Source organism: Pseudophryne corroboree, unplaced genomic scaffold (assembly GCF_028390025.1).
Source record: "Pseudophryne corroboree isolate aPseCor3 unplaced genomic scaffold, aPseCor3.hap2 scaffold_421, whole genome shotgun sequence".
In the NCBI taxonomy this organism is placed as follows: Eukaryota; Metazoa; Chordata; class Amphibia; order Anura; family Myobatrachidae; genus Pseudophryne; species Pseudophryne corroboree.
Window position 1 is genome coordinate 480461 of NW_026970055.1, and position 19898 is coordinate 500358.

Here is a 19898-nt window from a genome sequence, read left to right on the forward strand (position 1 = left end):
TTAATTCAGAGGCAACTAGAGACTTGATTGAGGTACTGTGTCCCCGGTACCAAATGCCATCTAGGTTCCATTTCTCTAGGCAGGCGATACCGAAAATGTACACGCTTCTCCCAGGGCAAGGCTCACCCATTGCACTCTGGGTGTGCTGCTCCTGCGATTTCCCCAAATGTGGGACACTTGACTGCATAATTTGTGTTTCCTCTGGTCGGCTCTCGTATAATTCAGATCTCTTTGTCTCAGGTCTCTCTCCAGCCTAGTTTGCTGTCTGTTTCCACTTCTCTTTTCTTCAGCCGCTCCCTTCTATGCCCTTGCGCACTATCCTGACTTCTCCCGTCTGCTTACTTTGTGCCTTCCAACGCACAATGCGAACTACAGGTAGTGCTGCAGGGCCCACACCCTTTTAGTTGCCTTACAGAGCAGCTCTGGAGCTGTTACAGTGCCCAGCTGCTGCAAGAAATCAGCTGGAATGCTTCAGGTGCTGGGGCATAGCCAACATGAGCCCCACACCGAAGGAGGGTGAAGGTGTTTAATGCGAATTAGGGGTCATCCAAGGGCCGCAAAAGGCCGCCATGCCCTGCACATCCCTTTTTTCTTTTCATATGCAGACGAGGGTTGAAGCCAACTTTGACCCACTGCTTGGATGGCATCACCATATGCAAATCCATCTGCTGCAGGCCTTCCCCCAGGAATGCTAGCACTAGTTGTTGCATTTGGTTTGTTGTTTGGGGGTGCTTCAGTATTAGGCAGCCTTCTGCCCTCCCATGTTCATCTGAAAATATGTGTTCTCCCTGCAGTTGTTGTCCCCAGATGAGAGTTCCCTTGTGCTGCCTCAGTTGAATCGCCTTTACTTGACAGATATGTGCCTGAGCAGCGGCCCTCCCCAGCCCTATCCCAAATCATACTTATTTTGCATAGGAGATATCATGGTCATGAAGATTGTTCTCCCAGGGTGAGGTTCATTCATTGCATTCTGGGTATGATGACCCCTGTGATTTCCCCAAATGTGGGAAACTCGACTGCATTATTTGTGGTAGTGGGGGACTGTGTTGTGCTTTCCTCTGGTCAGCTCTGGTAAAAGTCAGATTTCTTTGTCTCAGATCTTCCTCTAGCCTTGTTCTTCTTTCGAGAGTTCCCTTGTGCTGCCTCAGTTGGATCTCCTTCACTTGACAGGGGGGTGCCCGAGCAGCGACCCTCCCCAGCTCTAGCCCAACTCCTACTTACCTGCCAGGTGAGATACTATGATCATGTAGGTGCTTCTCCCAGGGCAAGCCTCACCCATTGCACTCTGGGTGTGCTGCCCCTTTGATTTCCCCAAATGTGGGAAACTTGACTGCATAATTTGTGTTTCCCCTGGTCGGCTCTCATATAATTCAGATCTCTTTGTCTCAGGTCTCTCTTCAGCCTAGTTTGCTGTCTGTTTCCACTTCTCTTTTCTTGAGCCGCTCCCTTCTATGCCCTTGCGCACTATCCTGACTTCTCCCATCTGCTTACTTTGTGCCTTCCAACGCACAATGCAAACTACAGGTAGTGCTGCAGGGCCCACACCCTTTTACTTGCCTTACAGAGCAGCTCTGGAGCTGTTACAGTGCCCAGCTGCTGCAAGAAATCAGCTTGAATGCTTCAGGGGCTGGGGCATAGCCAACATGAGCCCCACACCGAAGGAGGGTGGAGGTGTTTAATGCGAACTAGGGGTCATCCAAGCGCCGCAAAAGGCCGCCATGCCCTGCACGCCCCTTTTCTCTTTTCATATGCAGATGAGGGTTGAAGCCAACTTTGACCCACTGCTTGGATGACATCACCATATGCAAATCCATCTGCTGCAGGCCTTCCCCCAGGAATGCTTGTACTAGTAGTTGCATTTGGTTTGTTGTTTGGGGGTGCTTCAGTATTAGGCAGCCTTCTGCCCTCCCATGTTCATCTGAAAATATGTGTTCTCCCTGCAGTTGTTGTCCCCAGATGAGAGTTCCCTTGTGCTGCCTCAGTTGAATCTCCTTTACTTGACAGAGATGTGCCTGAGCAGCGGCCCTCCCCAGCCCTATCCCAAATCATACTTATTTTGCATAGGAGATACCATGGTCATGAAGATTGTTCTCCCAGGGTGAGGTTCATTCATTGCATTCTGGGTATGCTGACCCCTGTGATTTCCCCAAATGTGGGAAACTCTACTGCATTATTTGTGGTAGAGGGGGACTGTGTTTGTGCTTTCCTCTGGTCAGCTCTGGTAAAAGTCAGATTTCTTTGTCTCAGATCTTCCTCTAGCCTTGTTCCTCTTTCGAGAGTTCCCTTGTGCTGCCTCAGTTGGATCTCCTTCACTTGACAGGGGGGTGCCCGAGCAGCGACCCTCCCCAGCTCTAGCCCAACTCCTACTTACCTGCCAGGTGAGATACTATGATCATGAAGGTGCTTCTCCCAGGGCAAGGCTCACCCATTGCACTCTGGGTGTGCTGCTCCTGCAATTTCCCCAAATGTGGGACACTTGACTGCATAATTTGTGTTTCCCCTTGTCGGCTCTCGTATAATTCAGATCTCTTTGTCTCAGGTCTCTCTCCAGCCTAGTTTGCTGTCTGTTTCCACTTCTCTTTTCTTGAGCCGCTCCCTTCTATGCCCTTGCGCACTATCCTGACTTCTCCCGTCTGCTTACTTTGTGCCTTCCAATGCACAATGCAAACTACAGGTAGTGCTGCAGGGCCCACACCCTTTTACTTGCCTTACAGAGCAGCTCTGGAGCTGTTACAGTGCCCAGCTGCTGCAAGAAATCAGCTTGAATGCTTCAGGGGCTGGGGCATAGCCAACATGAGCCCCACACCGAAGGAGGGTGGAGGTGTTTAATGCGAACTAGGGGTCATCCAAGCGCCGCAAAAGGCCGCCATGCCCTGCACGCCCCTTTTCTCTTTTCATATGCAGACGAGGGTTGAAGCCAACTTTGACCCACTGCTTGGATGGCATTACCATATGCAAATCAATCTGCTGCAGGCCTTCCCCCAGGAATGCTTGCACTAGTTGTTGCATTTGGTTTGTTGTTTGGGGGTGCTTCAGTATTAGGCAGCCTTCTGCCCTCCCATGTTCATCTGAAAATATGTGTTCTCCCTGCAGTTGTTGTCCCCAGATGAGAGTTCCCTTGTGCTGCCTCAGTTGAATCTCCTTTACTTGACAGAGATGTGCCTGAGCAGCGGCCCTCCCCAGCCCTATCCCAAATCATACTTATTTTGCATAGGAGATACCATGGTCATGAAGATTGTTCTCCCAGGGTGAGGTTCATTCATTGCATTCTGGGTATGCTGACCCCTGTGATTTCCCCAAATGTGGGAAACTCGACTGCATTATTTGTGGTAGTGGGGGACTGTGTTTGTGCTTTCCTCTGGTCAGCTCTGGTAAAAGTCAGATTTCTTTGTCTCAGATCTTCCTCTAGCCTTGTTCTTCTTTCGAGAGTTCCCTTGTGCTGCCTCAGTTGGATCTCCTTCACTTGACAGGGGGGTGCACGAGCAGCGACCCTCCCCAGCTCTAGCCCAACTCCTATTTACCTGCCAGGTGAGATACTATGATCAGGAAGGTGCTTCTCCCAGGGCAAGGCTCACCCATTGCACTCTGGGTGTGCTGCTCCTGCGATTTCCCCAAATGTGGGACACTTGACTGCATAATTTGTGTTTCCTCTGGTCGGCTCTCATATAATTTAGATCTCTTTGTCTCAGGTCTTTCTCCAGCCTAGTTTGCTGTCTGTTTCCACTTCTCTTTTCTTGAGCCGCTCCCTTCTATGCCCTTGCGCACTATCCTGACCTCTCCTGTCTGCTTACTTTGTGCCTTCCAACGCACAATGCATACTACAGGTAGTGCTGCAGGGCCCACACCCTTTTACATGCTTTACAGAGCAACTCTGGAGCTGTTACAGTGCCCAGCTGCTGCAAGAAATCATCTTGAATGCTTCAGGGGCTGGGGCATAGCCAACATGAGCCCCACACCGAAGGAGGGTTCATCCAAGCGCCACAAAAGGACGCCATGCCCTGCACATCCCTTTTTTCTTTTCATATGCAGACGAGGGTTGAAGCCAACTTTGACCCACTGCTTGGATGACATCACCATATGCAAATCCATCTGCTGCAGGCCTTCCCCCAGGAATGCTTGCACTAGTTGTTGCATTTGGTTTGTTGTTTGGGGGTGCTTCAGTATTAGGCAGCCTTCTGCCCTCCCATGTTCATCTGAAAATATGTGTTCTCCCTGCAGTTGTTGTCCCCAGATGAGAGTTCCCTTGTGCTGCCTCAGTTGAATCTCCTTTACTTGACAGAGATGTGCCTGAGCAGCGGCCCTCCCCAGCCCTATCCCAAATCATACTTATTTTGCATAGGAGATACCATGGTCATGAAGATTGTTCTCCCAGGGTGAGGTTCATTCATTGCATTCTGGGTATGCTGACCCCTGTGATTTCCCCAAATGTGGGAAACTCGACTGCATTATTTGTGGTAGTGGGGGACTGTGTTTGTGCTTTCTTCTGGTCAACTCTGGTAAAAGTCAGATTTCTTTGTCTCAGATCTTCCTCTAGCCTTGTTCTTCTTTCGAGAGTTCCCTTGTGCTGCCTCAGTTGGATCTCCTTCACTTGACAGGGGGGTGCCCGAGCAGCGACCCTCCCCAGCTCTAGCCCAACTCCTACTTACCTGCCAGGTGAGATACTATGATCAGGAAGGTGCTTCTCCCAGGGCAAAGCTCACCCATTGCACTCTGGGTGTGCTGCTCCTGCGATTTCCCCAAATGTGGGACACTTGACTGCATAATTTGTGTTTCCTCTGGTCGGCTCTCGTATAATTCAGATCTCTTTGTCTCAGGTCTCTCTCCAGCCTAGTTTGCTGTCTGTTTCCACTTCTCTTTTCTTGAGCCGCTCCCTTCTATGCCCTTGCGCACTATCCTGACTTCTCCCGTCTGCTTACTTTGTGCCTTCCAACGCACAATGCGAACTACAGGTAGTGCAGCAGGGCCCACACCCTTTTACTTGCCTTACAGAGCAGCTCTGGAGCTGTTACAGTGCCCAGCTGCTGCAAGAAATCAGCTTGAATGCTTCAGGTGCTGGGGCATAGCCAACATGAGCCCCACACCTAAGGAGGGTGGAGGTGTTTAATGCGAATTAGGGGTCATGCAAGCGCCGCAAAAGGCCGCCATGCCCTGCACATCCCTTTTTTCTTTTCATATGCAGACGAGGGTTGAAGCCAACTTTGACCCACTGCTTGGATGACATCACCATATGCAAATCCATCTGCTGCAGGCCTTCCCCCAGGAATGCTTGCACTAGTTATTGCATTTGGTTTGTTGTTTGGGGGTGCTTCAGTATTAGGCAGCCTTCTGCCCTCCCATGTTCATCTGAAAATATGTGTTCTCCCTGCAGTTGTTGTCCCCAGATGAGAGTTCCCTTGTGCTGCCTCAGTTGAATCTCCTTTACTTGACAGAGATGTGCCTGAGCAGCGGCCCTCCCCAGCCCTATCCCAAATCATACTTATTTTGCATAGGAGATACCATGGTCATGAAGATTGTTCTCCCAGGGTGAGGTTCATTCATTGCATTCTGGGTATGCTGACCCCTGTGATTTCCCCAAATGTGGGAAACTCAACTGCATTATTTGTGGTAGTGGGGAACTGTGTTTGTGCTTTCTTCTGGTCAACTCTGGTAAAAATCAGATTTCTTTGTCTCAGATCTTCCTCTAGCCTTGTTCCTCTTTCGAGAGTTCCCTTGTGCTGCCTCAGTTGGATCTCCTTCACTTGACAGGGGGGTACCCGAGCAGCGACCTGATAAAGCTAAATATTTATCGTATATAAAACACTTTAAGAGGTCTAAGAACACTATACGCTATCTACGTAAGAAGTACCGTAAGGGTACGCAAGTTGTGTAGCGATCGCTCAACCGTAGTCGAGACGCTCAAGCGTCACGTTCGCTTACGGCCCAGTGATCACAGGCAGGCACGCTATTGGCTGCCGACTAACGTAATGATTCGCTATAGCGTAGCGTACGCTCGGGACCACGAGGAGATCACCAGCGGTGCAGACGCTTACAACGTTTAAACCTTTATCTCTATACCTTTAACGATGAGATACACAGTATACCTTAGTGTAGAGACAGAGTGTAAGTGCAACCTGGTGTAACCTGATTAACTACAAAGCTGCTTGAGCGTCACCGGCGCTCAGAGAATACTTAACACTATAAAGAATACACAGATACCTGGGCTTAGGGTCCGAAACCTATTATATGTATTATGACTATTATACTTGCAAAAAGAATCACAGTACAAAGCATACACTACAATATAACATAAACCAACTAACCAGATAAACTACACAGGAAATACAATACAATACAATTAAAGGAAAATACGAGAGAAAGAGAAGAGAGAGAGAGATAGAGAGAGAGAGAGATGGCTCACAGTAAGACAATATGATTACGGAGAAAACTTACGCACAAGGGGAACGATCGCATGCGCCTCGATATCCAGCTCCCGATTATCAGCAATGAGAACCGTTGAAGAGAGAGAGAACTGGATACGGTCGGCCTGCCTATTTATGCCCCACACACAATACAATTCAATGGTCCCTACAATCTCATTGTTCATTGGACACAGGAATTCGGCTTCGCATTATAACAAAAGGTCATAGGTTGATTCATACAGGTGGGCTGTGACTATTTCCAACTGCTCAGGTGGGAGGGAAACTGGGTATCCCGCCGCATGGGTAATAAAGTGCAAATAAAGTAAATGTTCATAAACTTCTTATGTCCATAACTATTCGCACGAGCGATTGATCTGCTTCAAACCAACACCGGAATATTTCTAATTAAATATTCTTCCGATGGATACTAAACACCACTGTATTACTCCTGTCTGACCCTTCGTATCAAACAAAGAGGGATTCCTCTGTTCATAAACATTCTATATTAACCAAACTTTCAGAATCTATCAAAGGGACCATGATCTACAAAATACATTATTAGTGAAAATATGTTACGATTGAGTCGCACGCTACAACCACATAAACTCTACCGTAAATACGCATACCATGCGCCTGCGGGTGCCCGCGACTGTGAGTATGCGCACGTACGGGAGAGCGTACGCATGCGCAGCACGGACCTGGGTGAGGTGCAAATATGGTAGTGTGCATAGAGATATTTTTCTGACTTTGACAGTCCACCCTTTGGCAGTCAATAATAACTGCCACTTCCTGAAAACATTTCAAAAGGAGAAAAATATATGTTAGGGGTTAATTCATTTCCATGGTTGGGTAAGGGAGGAGAGAGGAGTAGGTGTGAAGAGGGTATGACCTAGTGAGATAGCAGAAGCATGTGTGTATGAATCCGTGTTTGGGGGGTCATGTATCATCGTGCCGTACGTGTTGTAAATCAAGCTTCGAGGTATTGCGAAGTATACATTTGAATTCCTTCTTATCCCGTGGTACGGGTCTGTGGATGGGCTGTCAAACTTTACCGAGCTCTTTTCGGATTTTGAACAAAATGGGGAGCACATTTTAGTTGATGATACATGAATGGGGGAATATGTGATTGCTGATATCTGTGCCTGTATTCCCTATACTATGTGTGTCATTACCTGAGGGTTGTAGAAATGAAGAAAAGACATAATTACGGTAAATGCGGTGGTATTCTATGTCAGGTTAATGTATATCTGTCGGTTGAAGTTTTGTTCGGTATCAGTTGAAAGTCGTCTTCTTTGCGCTGTGTTGGCCATTAGGGGTGAGCAAAAAGCTTTGTCAATGCCATTAGATTTACAAAAAATGTTGGGCTAGCGTAAGTTTAAGAATTCTAGGGAAACTGGGGATCCCTGGCAAAGTTCATCAAATGTCCATATCTCAAGTGGTCAAAACTTCTTCTTTGGTCTATCCGTTGTCTGTATAGCGTCTCGTCAACTTCCTCGTCCAAGTGGGTCTTTTTATCTTGGAGAAAAACCAGAAAAACAGGTGAAAGAAACGGACCGTAGAAATCGCATTTTCATCACATCATTGTTTCTATCATTGGGTCATAAATCAAATCCAGGTTAATTACAGTTTCCTCACTCCTCAAACTCATTACCTTAGTACGACGATTGCACCTCATTAAAGCCTGACCGCATCTAAATATCAAGCCAATGGTTATGATAACACCTAAGATACATAGGAGAAACTTCCCAACATCCATTATGACTCCTTGAGCCCAGTCTCCCAAACCGGAGAACCAATTTCGCGGGTTCAACCATGACACCCAACCAGTCAGCTCATTACCTACAGCAGCAAGAGTGAGATTGTGTTTTCGGCGAAATTCCCACTTCAATTGGAGAATATCGTCCATCTTTTGGTCTATGACCTCGACCGGATCCTCGGTGCTATTCGTGATATACGTGCAACACTTCACGCCGTACTGTGTTGCCAATGTAACACAATATCCGCCTGTCACTGCTGTGAGGTAATTAAGAACCATTCTATGCTGCACCAGTTCTGTTTTATAAGCTTGAAGTTCCCTTCCCGTATATCTAAATGTGTCATCATACATTTCAGTGATATTGTCTAACAAATTTGCGAGCGCCAATATGTATTTATAATTTAGCACTCCTCTAGCGGTGCGGGTGAAATCTAACGCGATTAAGAATTGAATCCCGGTGGATTCACTTATCAGATCAGAGGCCGGATGCTCTGTCTTCTCTATCAGGTGTCTTTTAACAACGTGCTCGTAGTGGGTGTGAGTATAAGGAGCTTGGGCACCACGATGTATGTCCTTCATTTTGTCATGTGTTACAGTCATTACTTCAGGCAATACTTTTCCAATATAACACAATCCTTCAGAGTTTGGGGCAAGCCACTTGTACGCCTTTCTCCCGCATATGAAATATGCATCATCGGGGAGAACATATGGGACGGAGAAGGACATAACCATATTACACACCTTCCAGGTGAAATCTCCTAACCCTAATTCTTCCATCTGCTTAATACACGTATCAGGTTGTACGATATGTGCACAGTATCCTGGTGATACTTCTCCAACTCTCGTAATCCTATTTCCTAAGGTGTACCTATACCGGAAAGATTTTCCTCTACTGGCTATGTGGCGTACAAGCTCTGTATCTGTAGGCATTCTATCTGCTCTATGCGAAAAGGTCATGGTGTGGTTACTCCATGACACTTCCCAATTTCCCGGCTTTCTGGGATTGGAGATGTTGAAACATAATAGGGACCTATCCACATGGTATTGGTGGAGCTTCAAACTAGGAGGGCTGGAGATATTAAACCTCCTGTCCACCGGTCTCCCACCATTTAACTCAAGTACCTCCCCTATCGTTAAAGGAAATGGTACTAGCCCTGATTTGCTATGACCTTGAGGTACTTGAGAGCATACCCAACAATCTGTTTTGTTTAACACATTACCCACTAAGGAGTGATAGTCACTCAATGGATGCCGGTCCATATGGATATTAAAACTGGATTGGCATTTCTTAATGCACCCATCTTCAATGACATTGTTACAGAGCCTACAGATACAGTTTTCTTCAGCTAACAATCCGTCACAATTTCTTCTATGGTCAATGCTATCGGATCGTTTTCTGATACTCGCCTTTGCTTGTTGGTTAGGTTGATCCTGGAAAACTACGCCTCCATCTTTATCATCAGAACCCATTCCAGAACCTCTATCGACCTCCATGGTACTCTCGCCGGAACAGACTGCTCTGGTCAACATCATGGTCAACAGGAAAATCCGGATCACAGTCTCTTGGGGCAAGTCCATCTTATAGGAGGAAATGGAGAAGAATGAGAAGGAGGAAAAAGAAATTTGAGGGAGAGGGGATGGGAAGTGGAGGAAAATAATAAAAGGGAGTGGGGAGTCGACAACAGCTCTCGGTCTTCAAGGCTCAGGTGCCGCCTCAGTCCTCCTGGAACAGACACTCCAGTGATACAACCTCTACCGTCTGTTTCTTATCACGGGACTTCTCTGGATCAGCAACCTTCTTGCAGTGGGATGAATGGACCCAAGTCTCTCTCTCAGCAACCTTCAATGCCGTAGTGCTAGTCAATAAGACCTGGTATGGTCCTTCCCATCTGTCAATAAGGCAACCTGAGCGTAGAAAATTCCGTATCATTACATAATCCCCAGGTTCAATGTCATGACAATTACTATCTGGTAAATCAGGAATCACTAACTTCAGATTATCATTTTGATTCCTCAACTGTTTACTCATGTTAATCAAGTACTTTACAGTTACTTCATTGTTACATTTCAAATCATCCTGAGGGTTAATCATGGCATGCGGTTGTCGACCAAACAAGATTTCAAAGGGAGACAGATTAAGAGGGGACCTGGGAGTGGTTCTGATACTGTACAATACAATGGGTAAAGCTTCTGGCCATGTCAATCCTGTCTCTGCCATCACTTTACTCAATTTATTTTTAATAGTGCTGTTCACTCTTTCGACCTTCGCACTCGCCTGTGGACGGTACGGAGTGTGCAGCTTGCTATCAATTCCCATCAACTTACACATTCCTTGAAAGACATCACCTGTAAAATGGGTACCCCTATCACTTTCGATTATTCTAGGGATACCATATCTACATACAAATTCCTGCACAATTTTCTTAGCAGTAAACATAGCGGTATTTGTTGTCGCTGGAAATGCTTCGACCCAATTTGAGAAAACATCTATACAAACAAGTACATATTTCAAATTCCGACAAGGGGGTAATTGTATAAAGTCAATTTGTATTACCTGGAAAGGGCCGCCGGCAGGTGGGATATGGGATGGTTCTGTAGGTATTGCCTTTCCAATATTCTTTCTCAAACAGGTAAGGCATGACATTGCTCTTTTACTCGCATGAGAGGAGAATCCTGGGGCGCACCAGTATGCTCTTACCAATTTGCACATTCCTTCCTTGCCTAGATGAGTCAGCCCGTGAGCTGCTTCAGCCAGACATGGAAGATATGCTCTGGGGGCCACTGGTTTACCATGTCCATCCGTCCAGAGTCCTGAGGACTCCTGGCCACATCCCTTTGCCTTCCAGACTGCCCTTTCCTGTGTGGAACACAAATTTTGCATTTCACACAACTTCTGTGTGTTAATGGTATTAAATACCATTAATTGTGTGGTGTCTGTCTGTATGGGGGTAGCAGCTGCTAACTTAGCAGCTTCGTCTGCTCGGCTGTTACCAAGTGATACCGGGTCTTGGCTATATGTGTGTGCTTTACATTTGATAACAGCCACTCTGTCGGGTTCCTGTATCGCTGTTAGAAGCCTTTTTATGTGAGCTGCATGCGCTACCGGTGTACCAGCGGCCGTCATGAAATTTCTGAGGCGCCATAGGGCTCCGAAATCATGGACTACCCCGAATGCGTATCTAGAATCGGTGCAGATATTGGCTGACTTACCCTTAGCCAATTCACATGCTCTGGTTAGGGCGACCAGTTCAGCAACCTGGGCTGAGTGAGGTGGGCCTAGCGGTTCCGCTTCTATGGTGTCTTGGTCATCTACGACTGCGTATCCAGTACACAAGTCTCCCGAGTCTGACTGTCTATGACAACTACCGTCCGTGTAGAACGTGAGTTCTGCATCTTCCAGTGGGTTGTCACTGATATCAGGCCTTGCGGTAAAATTTTGGGTCAAATATTCCATACAATCATGTGTATCTTCCTTTGTATTAAATCCTCCTTCCCCATCACTCTCACCTTCCACCCTTTGTGCCTGACCAGGCACACCTGGGAGATACGTTGCAGGATTTAATGCACTGCATCTCCTTATGGTGATGTTTACGGGGGCCATTAGTGCCAATTCCCATCTTGTAAATCTCGCTGATGAGACGTGTCTGGTTTGGGCAGAATTCAATAAGGCTGATACTGCATGTGGCGTATGGATTGTGAGGTTGTGGCCTAGCACGACGTCTTCGCTTTTTGTCACTAGCAATGCTATTGCAGCAACGCTTCGCAAGCATATGGGGAGGGATCGCGCTACCGTGTCTAGCTGAGCGCTGTAGTATGCAACTGGCCTACTGGCATCACCGTGTTTTTGGGTTAGTACACCTGCCGCGCAACCAGCACTTTCTGTTCCGTATAGTTCAAAGGGTTTCCCATAGTCTGGCATACCTAGTGCTGGTGCCTGCGTTAGGCACTGTTTGAGTCTCTCAAATGCTGTTTCGGACTCGTCTGTATGCGAAATCCTATCAGGTTTGTTTGAGGAGACCATTTCCTGCAAAGGTAACGCCAAAATGGAAAACCCTGGGATCCAATTACGGCAATACCCACACATTCCTAAAAACGTTCTGATCTGTTGCTGGGTTTGTGGCAGAGTCATGTCTCTAATTGCTTGGATTCTATCAGCGGTCAGGTGTCTCAGTCCTTGTGTTAGACAGTGTCCCAAATATTTTACCTTAGTTTGGCATAATTGTAACTTGTCTTTGGACACCTTGTGTCCGGTGTCTGAAAGATGAAACAGGAGCTGTTTCGTATCCTTCAGAGATGCTTCCAGTGAATCTGAACACAGTAATAAATCGTCCACATACTGTATCAATACTGATCCACTGTCTGGTTGCAAAGACTGTAAACAATCATGCAAAGACTGAGAAAATATACTTGGACTATCTATGAAACCTTGGGGTAATCGAGTCCACGTGTATTGGACTCCTCTGTATGTGAATGCAAACAAATATTGGCTGTCAGGGTGCAGAGGTACCGAAAAGAAAGCGGAGCAGAGGTCAATAACAGTGAAAAATTTGGCAGTGGGAGGGATTTGCATTAGGATGACAGCTGGATTTGGCACTACGGGGAACTGACTCTCAACTATTTTGTTAATCCCCCTTAGATCCTGCACTAGTCTGTAACCCCTCCCCCCACTCTTTTTCACAGGGAAGATGGGACTATTAGCAGTGCTGGACGTTCTTACCAGAATGCCCTGTTGTAGCAAGCGCTCTATTACTGGGTAAACTCCTAACTCCACCTCTGGCTTCAGAGGGTACTGTGGGATTTTTGGAGCTATCCTACCATCTTTTACTTGTACAACTACTGGAGCTACGTTTGCCATTAATCCAGTGTCTTGTCCGTCTTTTGTCCAAAGTGACTCTGGTATCTGAGATGTCATCTCTTCTATTTGGGATGGATTCCTATTTGTCATAATGGTATGTGACATTAATTTTGATGGGGAGTCTAACATGTCTCGCACTTCCTGAGCGTGTTTCTCAGGTATGTCCAAGAATACACCTTCAGGAGTACAATAAATGACGCACCCCATTTTACACAGTAAGTCTCTTCCCAGGAGATTGGTTGGTGCCGATGCAGCCAGCAAAAAGGAATGCTTGGTATGCAAAGGCCCTATTGTAATCTCGGCTGGTTTGCTAACAGGGTAGTGCTGGACTACTCCTGTTACTCCCATGGCTGGAATTGTCCTACCAGTGGTTCTCATGCCCACTGTCGAATTTATCACTGACCTGTGTCTACAAGAAAGTTTAAAGTTTTACCAGCTACATTAATTGCGATCTCGGGTTCACTTCCAAGATTGGCAATTAATTTTACTGGCTGCAGATTACAGGTATGGCCACACCCCTATTGGGTATGGTGACCTCCCTGAATCCCGCTGGCAGCAACTACTTGTGAGGGAGATAGTTGGGAACTACCAGAGGCATGCCAGTCTCTGTTTGGGGGATATCTTTTTGTTTCCCCTGTATGTGGCTCATAACTCCGTTTCTGCGGACCTTGCTCCCAATGTCGTGTGTCGTGTCGTTGTCTAGGGGTTTGGTATGAGTTTCGTGGATTCTTTACTCTACAATCTCGTGCCATGTGTCCCTGTTTGTGACAAGAATAACAAGTAACCATACTTGACTTACCCACAGGATTTGGTGATACAAACAAAGGCTGCCTTGTGGTCAGAGCCTGTATACTTACTGACATTAATTTGTCACCTTGTTGTTCCCTGTGTCTGGTGATGTTTCTGTCGTGATCAATAGCAGCCTCTCTCAAAGTAGCCACAGACAGACCTCGCCAACATGGTTGCGTGGTCTGTACCCTAGTCTTCAATGACTCTTTTAAACCATCCATCAGTACCGATACTGCTACTTCCCGATGGTTTGTGTCTGTTTTAATGTCCTCTATGCCTGTGTATTTGGCATTTCTAATAATGCTCTGTGAAAATACTCTGCAGCTGTCTCTGACTCCTTCTGTTTAATGGAGAATATCTTATTCCATTTAGCTACTGCTGGGAAATACTCTTTTAACTGCAAGTTTATTCTTTTCACATTATCTTGGTTGTACACATCTGTAAGAGGTACATCATGACCTAGTCCGCAATCAGCTAAAAATTGAGTTGCGTCGACATTTGAGGGTAAACATGCTCTCAGCAATATCTGCCAGTCTTTATTGTTGGGCTCTACAGTGTTACCTAAGTCTCTGATGTATTTTTGACTGGCAACTAAGTCTTTTCTAGGGTCAGGAAATTCAGACACTATGGTCCTTAATTCCATTCGGGAAAATGGAGTGTACATGGCAATGTTCCTAATGGGAGTGGCTCCTGATGCGTCTGTTTTCCCATTTGGCACTGCTATTACTCTAACAGGTGTAATTCTAACAACCTCATTCTGTGTAGATTCTACAGGCTGTGGTGAAATAGTTTCAGCATAATGCATGGTGCCGTACTTACCAGTTGATACGACCTCACCTATCCCTCCGCTAGGGGCCTTTACTAATCTCGTGGGTGGAGCTGTGCCTACTGTGGTCTCTGCTATGGTGGCTGCTAGAGAGAGCGCTGAAATCGTTGCCGATTCGTCCTCTTGATCACACTCCTGAGGAAAGTTCAAAACAGGGTACAACTTGCACGGGTTAATACTTGCATGGGTTAATGGGTTAACATTATCATTAACATTTACACAGTTACTAAGTGATTTTGTGTTACACCTTAGTGCGTCTTTCTCCGCAATCAACTTCTCTCCTGATATGTATGGTGGCGGCGGGGCCGTGGCAATCAGTTTTCTGTTAGAGCCAGATCCCGCCGCCTGAGCCAAACCTCTCTGTATCTCACCTTCCTGTTGCCACAACTGTAAATAATCATAATGCTGGATTCGTCTCTTTGTTGATTTTATGAGACATATCCTCCTCCTTAAATTTTGTAACACTTCTGAGCTGAAGCTCCCTACTCTTGGGAATTTCTCCCCGTCATGTACAGTCATTCTCTCCCATTCATCACATAAAGTTTCTGTGTGACTTCCATATTTCTCACACATTATATACCTGGCCGACCCAATTGGCCGGACCACTGAATCAACCCGAACCGAGGTTGATCGCCCCCTACCTGAACAAGTGGCCCCCATAGTTCGAAAGTGTTGCTTTATTTAGCCAACCCTTTACGCAAAACCAAATGCCAACAATAGGCTGACGGTGGCGGTTTACCGAGTACCCCACTCACTCGCCCACGCCGACCAATACGACCTGATCACACCGATATGGTGCTGGCGTACTCAACCTAGGGCCCCTGCGACCTGAACCTCTATTTACTGGAACCTGCGAGGGTTATCCGAAGAACACTTACTCTTTCCAGTAACTATTGGTTGCTGGATAGTTCCTGAGTGAGCAGCGAACTTCCCTTAAAATAAAAAAATTACACAAATCACGTTAGAGTGTACAGATAGCGTTTGTGACCCCTTTACTCTAATGGTATTAGGTCAGATTACTAACTACTGCACACACTTACGTGCGGTCCAGTCGTTCAGTACACAAACAACTAAGCTTATGTACGGAAAGACCAATGGAATCGAAACTTACGACTGCGAATTCCTTCAGCCAGAGCTTATATGGCCTATATGGGTGTTGCACCAACCCTTTTCGGTGTTGTGCCTGTGAACTGTATAGCAGACTTCCTTGTCAGCTGTACCTGGACCTCCTGGTCTGTTATGACCTCCTGGTCTTGTTACAGTATGACCTCCTGGTCTGCTATACTCTAATGCTCAAAATTGTATATTTAACCAGAGATGCCTCCCTAGCCACCGTGCACGTCACTTACACGCATGTACCTCACGAGTACTCGACTTTTCTTGTGGTTCAACCTTTAAAAATTGTAAAAACACTCACTCATCACATGTACACTTTTGTTTCTATTTCTATTTCTGCGCAGAAATTTTTCTTCAGATCAGGTGTGTTACCAATTAGGAGCAGGATCTGTTAACTAAATTTCGGACACCCAAAAATAGACTTGCGTTATTTCTCGCCTCGCGTTATTTATCGCTTTGCGTTAAAAATCAACTTATCGTGACTTGAGCTACGTGGGCGTAACCGGACGCTCCGTTGCGTAACGTACGCTGCGTGCGTCGGCCTTTGGATTGCGTACGCAAGTCTTTGTTAGAGACACGTATACGCAAAGCAAAGATCCACCGTAACACAATTTATACTTTTATCAATGTAGATGATCCTTGATCATCTACCACACAAACACACTGACTTCGCCTTATCTCCCAGGCGAAACTGTGTGTTTGTCTATCTTTTAACTATATTACCTTTACTCTTAAACTATGAAATAACGGCAACTCTCTTTTTAGCACTTCTATCAACTATAAAAACTGGCAGACAGGAGAGTGATATACGAAAATGAAAAAGAAAAAGAAATGCAGATATATATATGTGTGCGTGCGTGTGTACGCAAGACAGAAAAATAAACAGTTTTAAAAGACACTAGCGTTTTGTTCTTACCTCCGGTTCCCGGATTCCTTCAGCACTCTTTACCTAAGTGAAGCAGACGCTTATCCTGTCAGCACTACGAGGGATACAACCTCCCGCCCTTTGCTGAGGGATAATGTCTGCTGATCTACCTAGTGCAGATATGTGAAGGACGGGCGAGCCGCCAATTGATAAAGCTGAATATTTATCGTATATAAAACACTTTAAGAGGTCTAAGAACACTATACGCTATCTACGTAAGAAGTACCGTAAGGGTACGCAAGTTGTGTAGCGATCGCTCAACCGTAGTCGAGACGCTCAAGCGTCACGTTCGCTTACGGCCCAGTGATCACAGGCAGGCACGCTATTGGCTGCCGACTAACGTAATGATTCGCTATAGCGTAGCGTACGCTCGGGACCACGAGGAGATCACCAGCGGTGCAGACGCTTACAACGTTTAAACCTTTATCTCTATACCTTTAACGATGAGATACACAGTATACCTTAGTGTAGAGACAGAGTGTAAGTGCAACCTGGTGTAACCTGATTAACTACAAAGCTGCTTGAGCGTCACCGGCGCTCAGAGAATACTTAACACTATAAAGAATACACAGATACCTGGGCTTAGGGTCCGAAACCTATTATATGTATTATGACTATTATACTTGCAAAAAGAATCACAGTACAAAGCATACACTACAATATAACATAAACCAACTAACCAGATAAACTACACAGGAAATACAATACAATACAATTAAAGGAAAATACGAGAGAAAGAGTAGAGAGAGAGAGATAGAGAGAGAGAGAGATGGCTCACAGTAAGACAATATGATTACGGAGAAAACTTACGCACTAGGGGAACGATCGCATGCGCCTCGATATCCAGCTCCCGATTATCAGCAATGAGAACCGTTGAAGAGAGAGAGAACTGGATACGGTCGGCCTGCCTATTTATGCCCCACACACAATACAATTCAATGGTCCCTACAATCTCATTGTTCATTGGACACAGGAATTCGGCTTCGCATTATAACAAAAGGTCATAGGTTGATTCATACAGGTGGGCTGTGACTATTTCCAACTGCTCAGGTGGGAGGGAAACTGGGTTTCCCGCCGCATGGGTAATAAAGTGCAAATAAAGTAAATGTTCATAAACTTCTTATGTCCATAACTATTCGCACGAGCGATTGATCTGCTTCAAACCAACACCGGAATATTTCTAATTAAATATTCTTCCGATGGATACTAAACACCACTGTATTACTCCTGTCTGACCCTTCGTATCAAACAAAGAGGGATTCCTCTGTTCATAAACATTCTATATTAACCAAACTTTCAGAATCTATCAAAGGGACCATGATCTACAAAATACATTATTAGTGAAAATATGTTACGATTGAGTCGCACGCTACAACCACATAAACTCTACCGTAAATACGCATACCATGCGCCTGCGGGTGCCCGCGACTGTGAGTATGCGCACGTACGGGAGAGCGTACGCATGCGCAGCACGGACCTGGGTGAGGTGCAAATATGGTAGTGTGCATAGAGATATTTTTCTGACTTTGACAGACCCTTCGCAGCTCTAGCCCAACTCCTACTTACCTGCCAGGTGAGATACTATGATCATGTAGGTGCTTCTCCCAGGGCAAGGCTCACCCATTGCACTCTGGGTGTGCTGCCCCTGTGATTTCCCCAAATGTGGGAAACTTGACTGCATAATTTGTGTTTCCCCTGGTCAGCTCTCGTCAGATCTCTTTGTCTCAGGTCTCTCTCCAGCCTAGTTTGCTGTCTGTTTCAACTTCTCTTTTCTTGAGCCGCTCCCTTCTATGCCCTTGCGCACTATCTTGACTTCTCCCATCTGCTTACTTTGTGCCTTCCAACGCACAATGCGAACTACAGGTAGTGCTGCAGGGCCCACACCCTTTTACTTGCCTTACAGAGCAGCTCTGGAGCTATTACAGTGCCCAGCTGCTGCAAGTAATCAGCTTGAATGCTTCAGGGGCTGGGGCATAGCCAACATGAGCCCCACACCGAAGTAGGGTGGAGGTGTTTAATGCGAACTAGGGGTCATCCAAGCGCCGCAAAAGGCCGCCATGCCCTGCACGCCCCTTTTCTCTTTTCATATGCAGACGAGGGTTGAAGCCAACTTTGACCCACTGCTTGGATGACATCACCATATGCAAATCCATCTGCTGCAGGCCTTCCCCCAGGAATGCTTGTACTAGTTGTTGCATTTGGTTTGTTGTTTGGGGGTGCTTCAGTATTAGGCAGCCTTCTGCCCTCCCATGTTCATCTGAAAATATGTGTTCTCCCTGCAGTTGTTGTCCCCAGATGAGAGTTCCCTTGTGCTGCCTCAGTTGAATCTCCTTTACTTGACAGAGATGTGCCTGAGCAGCGGCCCTCCCCAGCCCTATCCCAAATCATACTTATTTTGCATAGGAGATATCATGGTCATGAAGATTGTTCTCCCAGGGTGAGGTTCATTCATTGCATTCTGGGTATGATGACCCCTGTGATTTCCCCAAATGTGGGAAACTCGACTGCATTATTTGTGGTAGTGGGGGACTGTGTTTGTGCTTTCCTCTGGTCAGCTCTGGTAAAAGTCAGATTTCTTTGTCTCAGATCTTCCTCTAGCCTTGTTCTTCTTTCGAGAGTTCCCTTGTGCTGCCTCAGTTGGATCTCCTTCACTTGACAGGGGGGTGCCCGAGCAGCGACCCTCCCCAGCTCTAGCCCAACTCCTACTTACCTGCCAGGTGAGATACGATGATCATGTAGGTGCTTCTCCCAGGGCAAGCCTCACCCATTGCACTCTGGGTGTGCTGCCCCTTTGATTTCCCCAAATGTGGGAAACTTGACTGCATAATTTGTGTTTCCCCTGGTCGGCTCTCATATAATTCAGATCTCTTTGTCTCAGGTCTCTCTTCAGCCTAGTTTGCTGTCTGTTTCCACTTCTCTTTTCTTGAGCCGCTCCCTTCTATGCCCTTGCGCACTATCCTGACTTCTCCCATCTGCTTACTTTGTGCCTTCCAATGCACAATGCGAACTACAGGTAGTGCTGCAGGGCCCACACCCTTTTACTTGCCTTACAGAGCAGCTCTGGAGCTGTTACAGTGCCCAGCTGCTGCAAGAAATCAGCTTGAATGCTTCAGGGGCTGGGGCATAGCCAACATGAGCCCCACACCGAAGGAGGGTGGAGGTGTTTAATGCGAACTAGGGGTCATCCAAGCGCCGCAAAAGGCCGCCATGCCCTGCACGCCCCTTTTCTCTTT

At 46.5% G+C, this 19898-nt stretch overlaps 8 non-coding genes and 4 pseudogenes across 8 annotated transcripts; all 12 read left to right on the forward strand.

Annotated features, from left to right (window-relative positions):
- Nucleotides 1–898: 898 nt before the first annotated feature.
- LOC135025512 (U1 spliceosomal RNA) lies at nucleotides 899–1061 on the forward strand. The gene has a single exon (XR_010222252.1). It is a non-coding gene; the product is annotated as a U1 spliceosomal RNA (small nuclear RNA).
- Nucleotides 1062–1213: 152 nt separating this feature from the next.
- Nucleotides 1214–1355, forward strand: LOC135025518 (U1 spliceosomal RNA; annotated as a pseudogene).
- A 692-nt stretch (nucleotides 1356–2047) lies between these two features.
- LOC135025507 (U1 spliceosomal RNA) lies at nucleotides 2048–2211 on the forward strand. The gene has a single exon (XR_010222248.1). It is a non-coding gene; the product is annotated as a U1 spliceosomal RNA (small nuclear RNA).
- Nucleotides 2212–2363: 152 nt separating this feature from the next.
- On the forward strand, nucleotides 2364–2499 carry LOC135025514 (U1 spliceosomal RNA; annotated as a pseudogene).
- Nucleotides 2500–3197: 698 nt separating this feature from the next.
- Nucleotides 3198–3361, forward strand: LOC135025504 (U1 spliceosomal RNA). Its single transcript, XR_010222245.1, has one exon. It is a non-coding gene; the product is annotated as a U1 spliceosomal RNA (small nuclear RNA).
- A 152-nt stretch (nucleotides 3362–3513) lies between these two features.
- On the forward strand, nucleotides 3514–3667 carry LOC135025517 (U1 spliceosomal RNA; annotated as a pseudogene).
- A 655-nt stretch (nucleotides 3668–4322) lies between these two features.
- On the forward strand, nucleotides 4323–4486 carry LOC135025508 (U1 spliceosomal RNA). The gene has a single exon (XR_010222249.1). It is a non-coding gene; the product is annotated as a U1 spliceosomal RNA (small nuclear RNA).
- Nucleotides 4487–4638: 152 nt separating this feature from the next.
- On the forward strand, nucleotides 4639–4801 carry LOC135025513 (U1 spliceosomal RNA). The gene has a single exon (XR_010222253.1). It is a non-coding gene; the product is annotated as a U1 spliceosomal RNA (small nuclear RNA).
- A 671-nt stretch (nucleotides 4802–5472) lies between these two features.
- Nucleotides 5473–5636, forward strand: LOC135025510 (U1 spliceosomal RNA). The gene has a single exon (XR_010222250.1). It is a non-coding gene; the product is annotated as a U1 spliceosomal RNA (small nuclear RNA).
- Nucleotides 5637–18223: 12587 nt separating this feature from the next.
- On the forward strand, nucleotides 18224–18380 carry LOC135025515 (U1 spliceosomal RNA). The gene has a single exon (XR_010222254.1). It is a non-coding gene; the product is annotated as a U1 spliceosomal RNA (small nuclear RNA).
- A 671-nt stretch (nucleotides 18381–19051) lies between these two features.
- LOC135025511 (U1 spliceosomal RNA) lies at nucleotides 19052–19215 on the forward strand. The gene has a single exon (XR_010222251.1). It is a non-coding gene; the product is annotated as a U1 spliceosomal RNA (small nuclear RNA).
- Nucleotides 19216–19367: 152 nt separating this feature from the next.
- On the forward strand, nucleotides 19368–19509 carry LOC135025519 (U1 spliceosomal RNA; annotated as a pseudogene).
- The last annotated feature ends 389 nt before the right edge of the window (nucleotides 19510–19898 follow it).